This window comes from Diadema setosum, chromosome 13 (assembly GCF_964275005.1).
Source record: "Diadema setosum chromosome 13, eeDiaSeto1, whole genome shotgun sequence".
Taxonomy (NCBI): domain Eukaryota; kingdom Metazoa; phylum Echinodermata; class Echinoidea; order Diadematoida; family Diadematidae; genus Diadema; species Diadema setosum.
The window spans coordinates 22398012-22412762 of record NC_092697.1 but is presented as its reverse complement, the minus strand read 5'-3'; the positions used below and the strand labels follow the sequence as shown (position 1 = coordinate 22412762).

At 36.7% G+C, this 14751-nt stretch overlaps 1 long non-coding RNA gene across 4 annotated transcripts; it reads right to left on the bottom strand.

Annotated features, from left to right (window-relative positions):
- Positions 1–1497: 1497 nt before the first annotated feature.
- LOC140237336 (uncharacterized) lies at positions 1498–6722 on the bottom strand. Of its 4 annotated transcripts, none has more exons than XR_011901832.1 (6): positions 6626–6722; positions 5607–5743; positions 4801–4892; positions 3589–3658; positions 2296–2413; positions 1498–1628 (listed from the first exon to the last, which is right to left on the bottom strand). It is a non-coding gene; the product is annotated as an uncharacterized lncRNA (long non-coding RNA). The 4 variants fall into 4 exon arrangements; XR_011901831.1 differs by having other exon boundaries at positions 5658–5743; XR_011901833.1 differs by lacking the exon at positions 3589–3658.
- Between the last annotated feature and the right edge of the window lie 8029 nt (positions 6723–14751).

Here is a 14751-nt window from a genome sequence, read left to right as displayed (position 1 = left end):
TTTTGACAGATTGAATGCGTCAGAAATACTGCAAAACCACATAAGATTCCTGCCAAGTATCAATGAGACCATCGTCAGGTCAAACAAGTTCAAAATCACACAGTTGCTTGATGATGTGACGCCGACTCAACCGCCGATGACCCTACTTTTAATCTCCGGCACAACTAAGACAGAGGAAGTCAGCATCACCAAGAAACAGATATATGAAATGAGCAACAAAAATCAGTCAATCGGGAGTAAGTCATTAAAAGGAGTTCTATGGAAAAGAGTAAAACTGTGCCTGATTGCCCCTCTAATTAAACAGACATGGAAGTCATTGTAGTGCATTAGACATTAAATTAGTCAATTATACCATCCAGTCAGCAGCCTATGAAACCAAATATATAGCATTATTTTCCTACAAATATCTTATAAAGTGAAAAAAAGTATAAGAAACCTCTAATTTTCTCAAAACATGAAGCAGAGCAGAATACAAGAAATCCTACAGAAGTGCTGAGGTTTAGTTGTGAAGAAGTACAATCATAATGACAGATGTTTTACACATAGTTAACTCATTCATTTTTTTTTTGCTTTTCAAGGACACATTTGTACACATTAGCGTACAATGGGCAATAATTTTACAATGTGTACAATTAACAATTAGCCTGTGATATTTAAATGACGGCCCTTGGTTTCAACAATAACATGGCAAAAGTGTGCGAATACACCAGTGGGATGGGAGAAGGGGAGGGAAGTTCATGCCACACTCACCTTATACTGACAGTGCTTCCATCTGGAATATTTCCTGTAGTGGTGGGAAGTAGATAACCAACATCAGTTACATCTTGAAGGACAGCTAACCAAGGCATGATCTGCATGTTTGACAACATTACTTATCAAAATTATCACTCATTACTTTATGTTGAAACGTACTGACAAAGTCTGTACACAATTGAGTAATTTCATCACCAGTGGTGCATCAGACAGTATGTATGGTCTTGTATTCATACATGTATGCTACACATCTTTTTATGACTTTGTCTGACACAGAGAAGGCTGAGGCAGGATTGCATCTAATCGAGAGGAGCAGTCATTATTACAGTGCCATCTGGACTGCTTGACAGGCACAAGTTGATAAATCCCAGCTCAAGATAGTATCATGCTTGTCCTTATACTCCTTATACTTAAAAGGCTTCATGGAGCAAAACAATTCATTGCATACTGTATGTGAAGATGAATGCTGCTACTGCATGTACTAATATACACAGCCAAGTATCTATAAAGACAATGGATAAATCTAATCAAATCAATACATGCATCATTATCTAATATTAAAATCCGCATGACAAAGCATCTGACAGAAGATAGCTTGCTAAATGCACTAATGTTATCACTCGGCACAATGTAGCAAGGGCATAATATTACAATTATGTAAAGGAAGAACTTGACCAATATTAATAGAAATGTGTGTACAGTCATGGACAATAAAGGGAGCACTAACCTCTCTCCAGAAGACCCAGAGGATCCCCACGACGATGATGAGGGCAGACATGACTACATAAATAAGAAGAGGTCTGGTGATCATGGGGTCACGAACCTAACGAGGAGGCTTCCTTATTACATCCTTGTCCAATGGCTCCACTCCGAGACTGGACAGAGGAGTGGGGAGAGAATGAAACATTATCATACAGTAATGTGAACTACAAAATGCACAATTTTTTTTTTTCATGTCAGTATTTGTTCATTATCCATCTTTGATAATACATGTATACACACTCTTTCTTTCTTTCTTTTAAAGAATGAACATATATTTGTCCTTTCTTCCAAATTAACAATAAAATCTGTAGCCATATAGACAGAAAGGATTTCTGGAAACAACATTAATGTGTAGAGTAGAAATAGTTGGCATCCAGACTTTCCAATAACAAGGGTCACAAAGAGAAGGAGAGTGGCATACAAATGAGACTTCGAAACACTGCTGATTTGAGAGGTATTGATTTTTACTTTTACAAAATTATTTTCCCCATGACTGAAGAATTATAATGGTACTCACTAAGATGCTGCTTTAGCCGATGAAAAGGTAAAATGAAATATTTTGAAACCAAAGCTTTAATGAGGTTCAAAGATATTTGCTTGAAGAAATTTGATTGATTGATTGATTAATTGATTGATTGATTGACTGATTGATTGATTGTGAGTCTTTATGCAGATTGGCCTGATTAGACTGAATCAGAATAATGACTGCACTGCCGGCATAATTGCCCTCCCCCTTCAGAATACTCTCAGACCTGCTGATGTGTGCACATTGTGGCTCACCCTTGAGCAGGTGGTCCTTCCATGATGACGTTGATCCAAAGGCTCTGCATGGCATTGAGTGGGTTGGGAAACCTCATGATGATGGATAGGGCTATCAGGGTCCAAGGCAGCTATGCTCCTACCAACACAGAGAAAGAAACAAACAAACAAACAAACTCATATGTTGCAATCTATCTTCATAGATCCTTCACTTCATACTTTTGCATTTAACCCATTAATGTGTCCATGCAAATTGGTCATTACGGGATAAGTTTTCATCAATAATTCAAATTTCAACTGATTTCTTGCAAAGTAGAAATCAATACATAATCTTATCACAATTTGTATTCATGTTTGTTTCAATCAAATTACAAATGATTATAAATGATTACACATATTTACATCATATTTGTTATTAAGGGGTCATTTTCAATAAGACTACGTTGTGCTTCTCATGATTTCTCCATTATCATATTTGACACAGTGCATTTTTGTTTGTTTGTTTGTGTTTTTAATACAGATTTTGTCAACCAATAATGAAAGTGAAAATAAATGAGATGAATGAATGAAATGGATGAATGAATAACGTTTGTTGGAGAATAAGCATCAACCCATTTTAATTCTTCCGTGAAAACACTGTTTAGAGTCTTTAATGCCTATATTTGAATGATTATTCCACCATACAATTATTTTGAACGGAATGAAGTATACAATCTTTCGTTTTTGGCATGCAGAACTCAATTGAAGCAAAAATAGTGAACCATTTTAAGCCAAACATTTTCGTGTGTACACTGTATTCCAATTTTGCAAATTTTGTGAGATCAAAGAGTCACAAAATCAAAATACATGTACATGCAAAAGTTCTTGTTTACACTGTATGCACTGTATGCATTGAATTCAAGTGGCATGCTGAACTAGAAATGTCGCTAAGGCGACTGGTATGCCTCCGCCATAATGCATGATTCTCCTAATAGGTCTACTGTACATGTGGACAATGTGTGATTACATTTTCACACAATTGGCAAAATATTAAAATAACAAGTTTGTCACAAAGGTGTTGAACATTCACCTTCCTTGACCTAAGTTTAATTGGATGAATAGGAGAGCATGCATTTGGGGATTTAAGGACTTTAACTTGACTTTGCCCATTCATAAGTTTATGCATTGAGTACTTTTCAAGGTATGGAGAAAAAGTGCAATTTCTGTATTGAAAAGTACATTGTTACCATTTTCATCTGGCCTTTGACCGTAAAATTCATAGGATAATCACTGTCAGGCAGAACATGCATAAATATGTAGAAAGTTTCAAGATACCTTGAGCCACTTCTGAGATATGGAGGAAAAAGTTAGTTCAGCACTTTCCCTTGATCTTTGACCTTTTGACCTTTAAGGCAAAAAAAAAAAAGAAAAGAAAAAGTTTCCAGAGAATCTCTATCAGGTTATACATGCATACACCAAGTGTAAAAAAAAAATAATAATCCCGCTGGCATTGCATAAATATGAGGGAAATAGTAAAATGTTCAAGTGTTGCCCTTTTCTTTGGACCCTGACCTTTTTGACCCCATGAACCCTAAATTCTCTAGATAATCATTGTCAGTCAGTACATGTATATATGCTATGTTCCATGAAGATACCATGAACAATTTCCAAGTTACGGACAAAAAAAATATTGTTACTAGACCTTTTGACCTTTGACCTTTGACCCCAAACTTCCACCAAAGAATCTTAATTGGGTAATACATGTATACACCAAGTTTTAAGAAAATATCTTCAGGCATTGCATAGATATGGTGGAAATAGTGAAAGTTTACGTATTTGACCTTGACCTTTTGACCTTTGATCTTGAGCATGTGCACCCAAAAGTTGATAGGCACAACTTCACCCCCTAATACACATACATGCCAAGTTTCATTAGGATACCTCAAAACGTTTTTTAGTTACGCTGTCCACAAAATTCATTACGGACGGAAGGACGGATGGACGGACAACCCGAAATCATAATGCCTCCGGCACCACTTCGTGGCGGAGGCATAAAAAAAAAGAAAAAAAAAGGCTGTCAGCTGTGATTCAAGAAAATTTCACACTGCAAATATTTCTTGCTTTACAGTATGCACAAAACTACTTCCATTGGGGTGTAAGAACAACATTTTGTGTAAGTAGAGAATAGAGATTGTTAAGAATTGGGTGTGCACTTTTGATTATTGCAACACAAGATAGATACTCTAGAATCTACTTTTTGAAACAAAAATCTTTACAGTATCCTGTCTTTTTGAATTCCTGTCTTTTTGAATTTCTTTCTGAATCTACAACTCCTCAAAGATTAGCTGATTGATGTAACTACCTTTATGAGGGTCGTAAAATTTTGATATACACTGATCAGGATCCTCTGATAAAATAGTTATCGCAGCACAAGCATGGCTCCTGTAAGCAATATGTTGATTAAACAGAATTTCCCCACTAGTTAAAGTCAGGGTTAACCACTCTGGAATTGGACTCCAGCTATCACTGGGGTAACATGACTCTCACCTGGTATAGCCATTGAAGACAGCTGCTCTGGTTTGTCCAAAAGATCCACATTCTCTCGACGGAAAGACTTTGACTTGGCACCAGCAAAGTTCCTGAAAGAATACAAGACAAGCTTATCAACAAAGAACATGATACATGTACTACAAAATACCACAAATCATAAGCAATTACATCTGGTACAGAAATCCTATGACCCACCAAACAAACAAATAAACACAAACTACAATAACAGTGAACACATTCTGAACAAGACACTTTTTTTTTCTTTTAATACTGCACAATTTATTCTGACAAATGAAGTATGGAATTGCGACTGATTGACAAATTGCCCCACATCGACGTAAATAAGCACTGAATTGATCAGTGTTTTAGTAGTAGCCATGATAAAAAATCATGGGTGTACATACTCGAGCAGGATTCGAACCTACGACCTCCTGATCACCAGACAGGCGTCATCTCCACTAGACCACCGAGCTTTCGCCCGACAGCAAGTGCTGGTTCTAATCCTTATAGCATGCAGCGGGTACTGCTTTGTTATTCAAATTCATGAAATTCTTCCGTCGAGATGCTTTCATTGCGACTGATTGACAAATTGCCCCACATCGACGTAAATATCATGGCTACTACTAAAACACTGATCAATTCTGTGCTTATTTACGTCGATGTGGGGCAATTTGTCAATCAGTCGCAATGAAAACATCTCGATGGAAGAATTTCATGAATTTGAAGAAGTATGGAATTGTTTGCTTGATTTTCTTCTGAACTTAATAATCTATGCTTTATAATAAGGAGCTACAGTGTCAAACCTTGGCAAAACCATCACTGGATCAATAGAGATCAACACAAAGTGACTCCACGTCTTCCAGTCCTCTTCTGTTTCCCAGATCTCGTAGACGGCATAGTTACAGGTCCCCTCATGGCCTCAAACATTCTCACACTGTAGCTGCCATTGTGTATTAGTGGAAACAACAGAAATACAATGCATGACATTACTGGGTAAATACTGTATACCTTTTGGAACATAATTTTATCAACATATAATAAACTTGATGTTGAAAAGATGAACTGAAATGTTTCCAATTAGTACCATATTGATGTACCGGTACTTGTTTCAGGTTTCTCTAGGTACTGCTATTACAGTTTGCCTACAATATATTTAGAGGCATATATATTGTAATTCTGCAAGGGGGAAAGCAATGATAAATGATGATGATGATGATGATGATAATCATGACTAGAAACATCATTTTCATTATTCAAGTAATAACAACAGTGATAATTCATCATGAAAATTTTATTATGATCACTACCATCACTACTTTATTATTCCTAATATTACTAGCTTTGAAAAAACACACCAAATCACTATATTCCAAGTTTATCACAAAAGTAAAAAACATTCACAATGGGGCATAAAGTCTTGACTTCCTAAACTTCATCTTTGAAACTTTAGTTTCAACACACACACACACACACGCACACACACACAAATAAATAACAATAAAGAGGTAAAATTTGAACAACAATTTTCAAACAGTACAAGTACTTGACTAAGTTAGTACTTGACTGGATTAGGCATCCAGAATTCTGCTCTGTTGAAAGATAGGGATGGCTGTTTATATCACATATCTATATCCTCTGAGAATTGTTCATTCAGCTTATTCAATCTCATAACTTTCCATAAGAAACATCACATTCATAGAAGAAAAAAAAAAGAAATAAAGTCAATTTTCCTCACTCTGTGATTAGTATAATATTACTGAAGCACTTTCCATTCAAAATATCACACCAGTGGGAATCTAGCAATGAGGACACGATGTCTTACCTCACACATCCATCATCTCTTCCTGCTGCATCAACCTATGTCCTCAGGTTGTCACGGAAACTTCATATTCTTTTCCTCCTGTACGGCGAACTACCTGCCGACAATGAATGCCTGTGGAGAGTAATCGTGATCGCGTGAATAACTGCAGTCAGCAACGCGCTGTCGTAATGATACTGACCTGTGTGACAGTAACTCTAATTGTTAGTCTCATGGGGGGGGGGGGGGACAACTAGCAATCTATATTTCATGATGAGTTACACATTACTCCAGGTTAGAAGGCATATAACCTTGTTTTTTATGATGTCTATGATGGTCCCCCTTATTTAAAAGCCACCGTAATGTGTAACGTTAACATTAGACAGCGTAAGCTGTGAGCGCGAGCAGAAACAACCACAACTAAGTCAACGTTGAATTCAATGCTTCCCCATGTCTCATTTAATTCAAATTTATGTGAGTGACTGGAAATGAGATACTAAAGAATCCCTGAAATTTTGGTGGAATTTGGTAGAGTGAAATTTGAGGTATATCTTCTTGCCTCTTAGATACGATATTGGCTTACTGCCAATACTGCATTACCATTTTACTACCGCCGGAATCTGTCTCTAAGAAGCCCATGACCGACGGCAACGAGAAGAGACAGATCTCAGACAAATTTCAATGGTCGCGCTCTGTCCACACGTAGTGCTCCTCTACAAGTTAGCGTGGATATGTCTTCCTGGACATTTTGCTGACTAAACCATACAGATACAGATCTCATCGGTCTACGACAGTTTACCAACCTGGGGTTGCTGAGGCTGAGCCCGTATCCGTAGTGCCGGTGTGGTGCCGGTGGTTGAGCCTGAGCCTATTTACAGCCTCAGGCTGTGGTCTTGCCCTTGGCCTGCTTGATAGTATGGGTTGGAGACCGGATCGTCATGGCAGGCGCTGCCGTAACTATACACAGCCCAGTCGCTGCCCCTACGTAGGATATTCGCAAGTACAGCGTACCTGCCGCTGATGTAACCCCCGCCCGGGGCGGCCGGGCGCTGTACCAGTAACGTGTTGGGGTCGCTGCTGCGGTTACCGCTGATGTTGCTCTGCTCGTGCTTACTTAGTCTCCAAGTATGTCCACGACCGGGCGACCTGATCCCGATCGATCTCGCGCTCGTCATCTCACTGGCAATGCGGAGCTGAATCCTTTGCATAACGCCATCGAGATCGTTCCTACTCCCACTTTCAGAAGAGACAGACATCGAAATCGCTAATGCTTTGTATAATAACGCGCGTGCCACGCGAGCGTCTATCTCTCACCGCACGGTATACGGGCTAGCAAGCGCGCGCGGATGTGCATGCGCAAGCAATTTGCAGATTGATGGTGTATACCACAGTGTACACGCAACGACACGTGCAGTGTAAGCTTGCGCTGCGCTGTATTGTCATCGAATGACTTTTTATTTTCATGGAATGATTTTTTGTTCATCGAATGGTTTTTTGTTCATCGAATGATTTCTTGTCGTAAGTATAGAACGCCATGTCAAATATATCTTGGGTGTAATATATTTTTGGTGAAATATATATATTTTTTGTCGAATATATTTTGGTCAAATATGATTTTTGGTCAAATATATTTTTTGTCAAATATATTTTGGGTCAAACATAGTTTGTGTCAAATATATTTTTGATCAAATATATTTTTGTGAAATATATTTTTGGTGAAACATATATACTTTTGTCAAATATATATTTTGTCGAATATATTTCGGTCAAACCTTCATATTTTCTTGTCAAATATATATTTTGTTTGAATATATATTTTATGAAATATATATTTTATCGAACATATTTTTGTGGAATGAAATTTAAATTGATGAAATGGTTTTTTAGTTGGTGTCGAACATAATTATTTGATTCCCTTCTGGCGTGCCATAGACATGGCGTCCAATTTATGAGTTGGCCAGACTCTCTAAATATACGGCACTGGGTCACATGACAAGACAGTTTACAAAAACTGCATCTGTGTTTCCTGAAAATAACATACTATTACTCCATGTTCCACAGAGTATATGACTCGTTCACAGTGTCTCAGCGTTTCCTGAAAATGAACATACTCATACTCCATCTTCCACAGAATAATAAATTTCATAGTGTCTCAGCATTTTCTGAAATTTAATATGGACATAATATTATGATACTAATTACTAATTTTCCTTGAAGACTAACAGGGTTAGAAAACATTGAACACTTTTATTTGAGGAAAATCATAACACATAAAAGACATTTCATGTAGATCCATTACTCCATAATTCTGAAACCATTATGAGGTCTTGAGAGGAAGCATGAGTCTGCATTCACATGGATTTTCAAAGAAATGAGTATTGACCAACAAAGATAATGGGAAATAGACCTACTTGTATAGTTCCAATAGAGAGCACCTAATAACAATACAAATATCATATTTTGAAGTTTTAACAAGTTTTTGTTAAACAATAAAGTCAGTTAAAATCATATTTTCATCTGGAAAAGAAATGATGTCACTCACGACCTCACTTTCTCATATATACTTGCATTGAAATTCTACAGTCATTGTCAATTCAGAGAATATGGTCCTTTCCCCTGCTTAGAGTTGTTACTACTTCAATCAAGGAAGGAAATTAAGTTTTCATTGGCGTGGTCTGTTTGTTTGTTTCTTTCTTTGTATGCTGTGTAAAAAAAAAAAATAACTCGAAAGTGTGAATGAATTTAAATGAAACTTGCAGGAATAGTTGATCATGACACAGGGTCAGATGATTAAATTTTGGTAGTGATCCTAGAATTTGTACGGATTCTGATTTGTTTAAATCTTTTGGCTGATATATCGCATATCTGATGTTTGCACACACGCTCTGAAGTGTTTAGCTGGAAGCTGATGACGTAAACAAAAGGCATCAGTATTGGGAAATTGGGCGATTGTCATCATGTGTGTATGGGTGGAATTGAGCTGCTTGGTTGAGGTTTGTGCTATCCGAGTGATTTATTTCTACATGTAGTATCTACATTGAGTACAATTTTACGAAGATTTGAGGTGATCTATTTCTTTTGTGCCCATGTCAAGACAAAAAAAAAAAAATCTTTATATGATTCTTTCTATAATTACAAAGTCAACTTGACAGTGGACTTTGCTTCACCTTACGTAGCTTATTAAGACATGACAAGCATGGTCATTTTTATATTTAAATCTCCATAAAGTTTGAATTTCCCTGGAGTATACATTGTTAATGAGATCATAATATATATATATATATATATATATATATATATATACATATTTTTTTTTTTAAGTGTGTACAATGTACTTACTGTCTAAACAATTTGGTCCTTTGAAATTGTTTGGACAAATACACCTGCCAGTCTCGTCATCACAAACTCCACCATTGTAGCATTTGTCACAGATTCTGGTGCAGTCAGGGGGCCCCCATTTACCAGCTGGACAATCTATGCATAAGAGAAAATAGAATTATGCAAGATGCAGCTAAATTTGAATTTATCCAATGTAACTATAGGTCAATTGGCCAGATTCTATAAAATGATTAACCTGACCTGACCAAAATCAAACAAGTCTATGTGTTTGCATGGTTCAGCAATGCTTTTGTTTTCTTACATTTGTTTTCTTTTTTTGCCATGATGGATCAAAATCATATTTCATCTAATTAGTACATTGTTTCACATGTAAACACTGTCCCTTTACCAGAATCTAGTGACATATTTATCATACTGGAGCTTTGCAGGTCACATTGTTTATGGCAAGACCTTAAAAAAGTGGGAAAATGGACAATGCAGAAATCTGCACAAATGCAGAATATTTAGTGTCGGAAACATATGCCAAATTTTTGAATCCTCATCATCCAATCTAGAGGGGATGAAATGAAAGAAATAAAACACCAATTGAAAAAAACTGTAGATAACTGTGCAAGTATAAAGACTTGCAATTTGACAAAAAAAAAGTTCAACCATCAAATGAAACCAAAGCCCAATATAAATGTTCATTGAGTGAAAGTAGCAATAATAATAAACCACATCACTGTAATTTTGAGAAAAATTGGACAATTGATTAACAAGTTATGAACCTTTCAAGTTTTGGTGTTATCATTGTTGGATAAGAAGGCTACTAGAGTTCATGACATCATTTCGGACGACAATATAAACAAAATATAAGGAAAATTCCACAAAATCTTATTTTTCATGAAAAGCACACATCCCATAAGGGCAATTCCGCGGTTAGTAACGTTACATTTGAACAAATTTAGATATTTGTTTTTACCACCAAATTACCATTTATTCATTTCAAGTCAAAATTATGTCAAAAACATGTTCATCCTTCCCAGGTTTATGATACAGAAAAGAATGAACACAATCCAAGAAATGTTAGAATTGCTATAGCAACTTAAAGGGCTGGTTAGTAACGTTACGAAAAAAGGACATGACAAAATGTCTTGTAACAAAAAGTGTGCAAAAATTCAAGTTACTTCAAACAAAGTGTTGCATTAATTTCAATTATTGCATCATGACAAATGTTCATGCAAATTTTTTTAGCAGTTCGACCGATAATTTTTTAGCTAGACCCCCAAAAGCATGGTTAGTAACGTTACGGTTAGTAACGTTACATTTGTCCGGAGTAATTCCGCAGGTCATTTCACCCTTTTGTAATTGACAAAATGTCACATGACGTCTGGAATTTTAAATGTATTCATCTTTTACCCTTTAGCAAAACTTTGAGGAAAAAATTTCAAAGGAACCCACTGTCATTTGCATTTAAGTGAATTTCAGCGTCCCCAGTCCCACATGTACATTTTAAATGATAGTTTTATATCTCGCAAAATCAATAAATACGAAAAATAAAATCTACTGAATTTGAAAGACCCTAGTGATTGGTGAACATCCATGGCATTAGTTGATACCTGGATCAAAGGGTAAGATAAACAGGCACAGTTCTTTTATCCATGTCATGTCCACCTAACTGCGGAATTGCCCATAAGCATGTTAGTGGCATGTAACTAAGGGTAATAGTATTCCCCCTAAGAAGTAACAACAATACTCTTTCATTATGTTGGACAAGTGAAAATACATTGAATTTTCTTCTTTTCTCTCTCTCTCTCTCTCTCTCTCTCTCTTTACATTGTTGGCCACAATGATGCCACGAAGTAAAGTAGTCTCATATCCAGTGATGACGGCAATGAAAGCTAAAAAAACAAAAAAATCACAATTTTCGAATCAAATGTTTGATTTTCCTCAAACTTTCTAGAACAGACGTCTTCTAATGATATTGTTGCTTTCACTCAATCTTTTTTTTTTGCTTTTATTTGCTTTGGTTTCCTTCGATCGACGGACAGGTGTCATTTGTAATTTAGCCCAAGACTATATCATATTTTGTAAATTGATAAGTGCTTACCACTATAAAGGCACAGAATAAAGATCCATTCTGCATGGATGATTCCAATCTATTTCCAAAGTTACCTCAGCATACATTCAGTAATAAGTGTCCATTCAAATCCATTGGTCAGTTTGTGTCAAGAATGTCATATACTTACCAGAAATGGGGGCTCTTGTTCTCTTCATATTTTCATGATACTGGAAAAGGCACTCTGTGTAAATTACTGTTTGTAAAGTCGCACTTTGACCACGCCATGTCTATGATACCGACACCAGATTAAACTCTGACACAAATGCAGGCAGGTAGACGAAACATTGACAATTCTTTTCTACTGATACACTGCTTTCACTCACAAACTTGTCATAGATAAAATGACTTACCACGAGCAATAATTCTGTACAAGGCTCCCCTTCCTTGACCTCGCATGCCACTGTAGTGAATCTCATAGATGCCTTCATCCTCAGCCACAATTGGATCAGAGAATGTAAACGTGTTGGTCGTCTGTCCTGACACAGGAGCTCCTCCATCTTTTCTCCAGACAATTGTTCCAGGAGAACAAATACCTGTAGCTGTCATTTGAATCTCCACTCCTGTGTCACCTACATTCACTGTACGGGTGAATCTCCCATCCACAGGCTCAAAGCAGGCTAATGCACAGAAATAATATAGCTTATAATCAATACGCCATAACTAGACTTTAATATTACTCTTCAGCTACAGATTGGTATGTTCTCTCTTTCATATTGTTTGACAGGCAGTTAAGATCAAGATCAACTGTGTACACCCCAAATCCATATTGGCTATCATTTATCGCATTTGATAGCAATATTGGCATTTTAAATATTTAAAAACCATCAATGTCAAGTACATAAGATCTGGCTTATAACTGTACTCGTTTCAAACATATAGTTCAAAGAAAAATCGAATTTAGGTTTGAAAATAAACGTTCGCTATAGTCATGTGATAGTAGTTCAGTTCATTAAAGTTCACTTTATTTTAACATTACCATTTTTTTTTCTCAAAGAAATAGCAAACTCATTGGCACTAATGCAACAGAAAGGAATATAAAATATATACCGCAATGCATGTCATGTCTTTTGATTGCAGCAAATAAAGGACCTACTGAACACAAATGTTACCGGTTATTTCATGGTGTAAAGATGTCTCAAAGTGACAGAAATACATAATGATGAGCCCCACACAATCATGCTACCTTGTAAAACTGGGTTTCAAATTTCATAGGTGTGGAAATTAAGGTGATATTTTGACTAACTTATTTTTTTTTTTCAGATTTTGAGAGGGACTCCAAGATAGATGGCACCAGACTGATCGTAAGCTTAAAACAAACTGAGTGTTATTATTATAGTATAGTTTTGGTGCCACAGTCAGATTCCAGGCCTATACAACCTTGCTTTACTGTATGCTCATTGCTTTTGTTTGTTGGTTTATCCTATATATTTGGAGGGTGGTGAAACAGAACTGGGATGATGTAAATCCAGTCAAATTCCTATAGGGGCCTTTGAATATCATGATAAATGATGAAGAAATAAGAAAAAAAGAATATGGCTTGAACTAATTTTGAGAGAGCTAAATTCAAATGATGCAACTCTTGCCCTTTTGAACATTTCGAGGCGTTCGAGGCTGTCAAAATGACCATCAAAAACTGAAATTCAAAATCATTTTCCAATGTATGTTAACAAAGCATAAAACTGTTAAGGTTTTTGAGGGTGGTAAATCTGAATAATGCTGCTCTTCAGCCCTGACAGCGTTGAAAACGATAACTGGTCACTAATCCAATATAGCCAAGATAATCCAAAAGACATCTACCAGTAAGTGCGATGAAAAAAACAATGAGGGGAGTAGTTCCCCGCTCAAAAAAATCCCACACTCTCAATTTTAGTCCCGAGAGAGGGGTTGGGGACATCCAGGATGCACACACACAAACACACACACACACACACACACACATACGCACTCACACACTGATCACAGGGTGACAGATACTATTAGCCATCTATATTTTCCCTTAGTGTCATGTTTTCCTTGTTTGTTTGTTTGTTTGTTTGTTGTTGTTGTTGTTGTTGTTGTTGTTTTTTTGGTTACAGCTCGTTATTCCGAAGGTTCGATATTCCGAAGGCTCTTTATTCGTAAGATTCGTTACTCCGAAGGTTCGTTGTTCCGAATTTCATTTTCGGATTGACCAATCTTCGAATTAACGAACCTTCGGAATAACGCCACAAATTTTCGGATTAACGAACCCTTTTTCGTTTTCGGATTAACGAACCTGTAGGTATAGGGAATTTGCGTGTTTCGGATTAACGACCCTTCGGAATAACGAATCTTCAGAATAGCGAACCTTCGGAATAACGAACAGCACCCGTTTTTTTTTCCCTACTAAAACAAAATCCAAATTTTCCACCAAAAAGTGAGTGCCAAAATGTTGAACTTCACACTTAAAAATGGAAAAGCTTACTTGCAAAGTAGGTGGATACCCCCTCTTACACCCTCTCGTTGCTCTGTCGTGTTTAGGATTAACGGCCCTTCGGAATAACGAACCTTCGGAATAGCGAACCTTCGGAATAACGAACAGCACCCGTTTTTTTTTTTTTTCCCTACTAAAACAAAATCCAAATTTTCCACCAAAAAGTGAGTGCCAAAATGTTGAACTTCACACTTAAAAATGGAAAAGCTTACTTGCAAAGTAGGTGGATACCCCCTCTTACACCCTCTCACACCCTCT